Here is a 5,783-nt window from a genome sequence, read left to right on the forward strand (position 1 = left end):
GTTCATTTCTGAATTAAAATTTTCTTATTTTTGAGGAAAACATTCCAGAGTTCTTTTTGACTGAAGAAAGAAAGACAATAAATAAAGGGAGTAAATTATGAGTAAATTAATTTAGAAGTGAGCTAATCCTTTAAGACTGCTTGCATTTATTTTAACAAATATAAAGTTAAAAGTAATATTGTGAAATATTATTACAATGTTAAATAATTTTCTGTTTGAATGTATTTTAATGTTGTAGCTTATTCCTGTAAAATTTCAGCATCATTACTGCAGTCTTCAAAGCATGATCCTTTATGCATTATTCCAAAATGCAGGTTGAGTGCTGGATTTATTTTGGTTTGTTTTTTGCTGCTTAAAATTTCCTGGAAACATTTCTATGATTCTTTGGTGAACAGAAAGTTCAAAAGAACATAATTTATGTGAAATATATTTTTGCAACATTATAAATGTTTTACTTCTATCAATTTAATGGCTATATGCTGAATGAAAACAGTTATTTCTTTTAAATAACACTCATACCAAACATTTGAATGGTTGTATATCATGATTTTTTAATATATTAAAGAGTATAACTGTTTTAAATATTGATAATAATAATCAGAAATGTTTCTTGAGCAACAAATCATCATATTAGAATGATTTCTGAAGATCATGTGACACTGAAGACTGGAGGAATGATGCTGAAATTACAAATTTGATCACAGAAATAAATAACATTTCACAATATATTCACAAAGGAAATAAATATTTGAACTGATTATAAGTCTTTTAAAATTTTTATTAAAATATTATTTATTTATGTAATGTAAAAGCTGAATAAATAACTTTTTATTCATCAATAAATCCTAAAAAAAAAAGTATCACACGCATCCAGTAACACTATATAACAATCTGTTTCATTTTCAGGTTCCAGAGCAGGGACTGTCAGATAGTAAGGTGAGTCCCCCTTTTTTCTATTTCAGTGGAGGTTAAGTAATTAAAACTATTTGAATGCTACAATGTATAATTGTGTATTGATAATATTGAGTGCCTGATAATGTTACAACTATTGCTGTTCAAAGCATAATGTATGTTAGGACCGATTGTGGTTTGCAGCTTTCTGGAGAAATGCCCCTTTAAATAACTTCACACTCAGCATCCTGAACTATATACAGGTGCATCTCAATAAATTAGAATGTCATGGATAGTTAATTTATTTCAGTAATTCAACTCAAATTATGAAACTCGTGTATTAAATAAATTCAGTGCACACAGACTGAAGTAGTTAAAGTCTTTGGTTCTTTTAATTGTGATGATTTTGGTTCAACAAATTAGAATCCTCCGTAAAAAATAAAAAAAATAAAAAAAAATAAAAAAAAAGATTTTAGTGAATTGTTGTCCTTCTGGAAAGTATGTTCATTTACTGCACATGTACTCAATACTTGGTAGGGTCTCCTTTTGCTTTAATTACTGTCTCAGTTCGGCGTGGCATGGAGGTGATCAGTTTGTGACACTGTTGAGGTGGTCTGGAAGCTCAGGTTTCTTTGACAGTGGCCTTCAGCTCATCTGAATTTTTTGGTCTCTTGTTTCTCATCTTTCTCTTGACAATAGCCCATAGATTCTCCCTGGGGTTCAGGTCTGGGGAGTTTACTGGCCAGTCAAGATCACCAACACCATGGTCATTTAACCAACTTTTGGTGCTTTTGGCAGTGTGGACAGGTGACAAATCCTTCTGGAAAATGAAATAAGCATCTTCAAAAAACTGGTCAGCAGAAGGAAGCATGAAGTGCTCCAAAATTTAGTGGTAAATGGTTGCAGTGACTTTGGTTTCCAAAAAACATAATGGACCAACACCAGCAGATGACATTGCACCCCAAATCATCCCAGACTGTGGAAACTTAACACTGGACTTCAAGCAACTTGGGCTATGAGCTTGGGCTATCCAGCCTTTCTCCAGACTCTAGGATCTGGGTTTCCAAATTAGATAAAAAAAGATTGCTCTCATCTGAAAAAAGGACTTTGGACTAATGAGCAACAGTCCAGTTTTTCTTCTCCTGAGCCCAGGTAAGACGCCTCTGAAGTTGTCTGTGTCTCAGGAGTGGCTGAACAAGTGGACTACGACAACTGTATCCAAATTCCTTGACACGTCTGTGTGTGGTGGCTCTTGATGTCTTGACCCCAACCTCAGTCCATTCCTTGTGAAGTTCACTCAAATTCTTGAATCGATTTTGCTTGACAATCCTCATAAGGCTGCGGTTCTCTCGGTTGGTTGTGCATCTTTTTCTTTCACACTTTTTCCTTCCATTCAACTTTCTGTTAACATGCTTGGGTACAGCACTCTGTGAGCAGCCTCTTTGGCAATGAATGTTTGTGGCTTGCCCTCCTTGTCAAGGGTGTCAGTGATTGCCTTCTGGAAAACTGTCAGATCAGCAGTCTTCCCCATGATTGTGTAGACTAGTGAACCAAACTGAGAGACCATTCTGAAGGCTCAGGAAACCTTTGCAGATGTTTTGAGTTGATTAGCTGATTGACATCACCATATTCTGATTGTGAATTGATGTGTTTTTGTTAAATGTGATCACAATTAAAAGAACCAAAGACTTAAACTACTTCAGTTTGTGTGCACTCAATTTATTTCAAACACAATTTTCAAATTTGAGTTGAATTACTGAAATAAATGAACTTTTCCATGACATTCTAATTTATTGAGATGTACCTGTACCTGTTATGATAGTCATAGTTCTATATCAATGCTATAATAAGTCTGTGTGTTACTTACAAGACAGTAAACTATTGAACGGGGTCATTTTTATAAAGTAAACTATTTTCTCTTGTGGACAATATATTTTATGTGAAATATCTGATTCAGGCTAGTACTAAATAAAAAATAAGATGCATTTTGTATGATCCCTCTTTTGTCAAAAATGTTCAACATTTTGTAGATTTTGCAAGATGTAAACTTTTGACCTTATATGTGTGTGTATACAGTATGTGTGTGTGTGTATGTATGAACAGGATGCATGCATACGTGTGTGTGTGTGTGTATGGCAATAACATTTTTGTCCATACGTCATGTTTTTTTTTTTTTGCTTTGTTTTTTTAGAGACAAATGAAAAGAAGTGAACTGTCTTTAAGCTGTGGAGTCAGACGGAGGGATCACATTTACCTCAAAAACAGCATGGCAGAGGACTCTATTACTACTAGAACCAACTCAAGCACACAATGGTGACACATTTATAAGAACATTTCCCTGTGATATAAACACTTCCCTGTGGTAATTGTTCAGATTATTCTCTTTCTCATTGTGTAGCACTGGTTTAAAGGGTCTGTTCACCCAAAAACAAAAAGTGTTCTCGTAGCTTTGTAGAATTATTGTTGAATCCCTGTTGTCACATAGATTATTTTACCGATCTTCTTGCCACGTTTCTGGACCTAGATCGTGAAAATTACATTGTTGTCTATGGGAGGGTCAGAGAGGTCTCAGAATTCATCAAAAATATCTTAATTTGTGTTCCAAAGATGAACAAGTTGTCTTACGAGTTTGGAACAACATGAGGGTGAGTAATTAATGACAGAATTTTTATATTTGGATGAACTTACCCTTTAAGCTTAGTGAATATTATGTACAGGAAGCACTAGAAGTAGAGACTTGTACTGCTTGGGGTAGTGTACCAAATAAACCTTTAATTTTGCTTTTTTGTGCATACATTTTCAAAAGGAAAGAAACGATGCACAATGATACGTCTTTTGTATTGTTTTTTTTTTTTTTTTGTAATTCAATTGTTTTAATATGAATATTGCTTTAATAGAGTGTTCAGTACTCAGTACTTTAAACGTTTTGTTGTCTTAAGAGCTTTGTATAACAACTTAACAAAAAAAAAATATCAGTGCCATAAGACAGTAAAATATTTTATTATCTATTATGTAAGATGCTTGTAATGATTGCTTTAATGGTATTAATTATTTCATAATCTACTTATGTGATTTGTATTATCAGGTAACTGTACAAATACTGTGGTATATGGACATTACTTTTTATTTGTAACAAAGAAACATGCATTTTCTGTAAAGGTGTTCTGAAATATGTATTGTGAACAGTACTATCCAAATAAACGAACTGTATTTGAATTTATTTGTGTGTGTGTGTGTGTTAGCATATATATATGAGCTGGCCCAGATCTGGCACGGATCCAAAATGGTACTGGACCAGATCCGTCCCACATTTAGGCCAAATCATAATAAAGGAATCCAGAGCTGCCCCTCACGAGCGCGCCAGCTCTTTTTCCCCGTCTGCGCGTCCTCTTGAAGCGTGTGATCAGCGCAACCGCTCCGCCGACAAGAATGTCCAGCAAAACATCAGAATAGTCGAAAACCGGTGATATATCGGGAGATGTGTGTTGCCAAATGTCCAGCAATTCGTCCCTGGTGAAACTGATTGCAGGAATATAACTAAAGACAGGACAAAATAACAAAAACACAAAAACAACTGCAGAGCACGTCACGGAGGCAGCCATCCTGTATCGGCGCCAGCGAGTTATCCTGTAATACGTGTAATATTGTTACCATAATTTTTGTAAGCAGATAGCATGTAATATTTTTTACAGTGTACAAAAAACTAGATGAAATTTGTTGGCAAACTTTTAAGTTGGCTTGAAAAGCCTAGCCCGAACGTTCAGGCAATACAGTTCAATAGATAGGTAGAAAGAAAAAAAAAAAATAGGTAGAAAGAAAGAAAGAATAGATAAGAGAAAAAAATAACACATCCGGGGGGCAGGCTATCAGGCTGCAGTACACAGAAGGAGTCTTGAGTGCATGCCAGACATTCCTCCTCCTGTAAATCATGGCTGGAAGATGGTAGGAGATTTCTACGGAGTGGACTGGATGACACTTCCACCAGCTCCAGAGGCCATACTGGAACTTGTGCACTGTTCGTGTAAAAAAATTAATTGTGTTAAGGGTAAATGCACATGTAAACTTCATGAGCTGCCATGTACAAACCTCTGTCAGTGTGTAAACTGACAATAAGTCACTTGAAGATGACTAGGGCACATGTGTGTACACATGTGAGGAGTTGGTGTGTTTGCTACTCCTGCAGAAGTAAATTTGCATGACATGTTTATGTACATTATAACTCTGCTCTGTTTGATAGCCTATGTTCTTTGATAGTTACCGAATACTTATAATCTTGTTTCTTTTTATGTTCTTTGATTGTTATAATCTTATTTTTTATAACATACAGTTCTAACTAACGTTATAGCTCTTAGCTCTCCGGTTTAAATATTGATTAGAATATTAGAATACTGATCCTTTAATGTTATGTAAGATGTAACTGATAATTTAATATAGGTCTTAAACATCAACATGTTCATGTTTGCCTTGAGTTTTTGGCGAACGTTTGCAAAACGCTCTGAGGTAATTATCCACCAACCTACAGTGGAGCTGTAGTCTATGTGAGTTGGACGAAGTGTTACCGTGAGAATGGAATATTTACACCAAATCAAATATGTAATCGCATGATGCTAGCTACTGCCAGAGTCGTTAAATAGGATATTCTCAAATGCTCTGGCTAGTTTGCCAGCTGAAATGTTACCCTACTTAAAACTACACTAACGAGACACTTACACACCTTTGAAGAACACAGTGTACAAAACAAACATGTTACTGTATATAGATATCATATTCTAACTAGAAAAAAAGTTTGTTGAGACAAACTTCAAGTTGGCTTGAGAAAGCCTGACCAGAAAGTTTGAAGAAGTTTAAAGAAGTTAGAAGTTTATAGTTTATAGATTAGTTGAAAGAAAGAA

This window comes from Carassius gibelio, chromosome B21, assembly GCF_023724105.1.
Source record: "Carassius gibelio isolate Cgi1373 ecotype wild population from Czech Republic chromosome B21, carGib1.2-hapl.c, whole genome shotgun sequence".
Lineage (NCBI taxonomy): Eukaryota > Metazoa > Chordata > Actinopteri > Cypriniformes > Cyprinidae > Carassius > Carassius gibelio.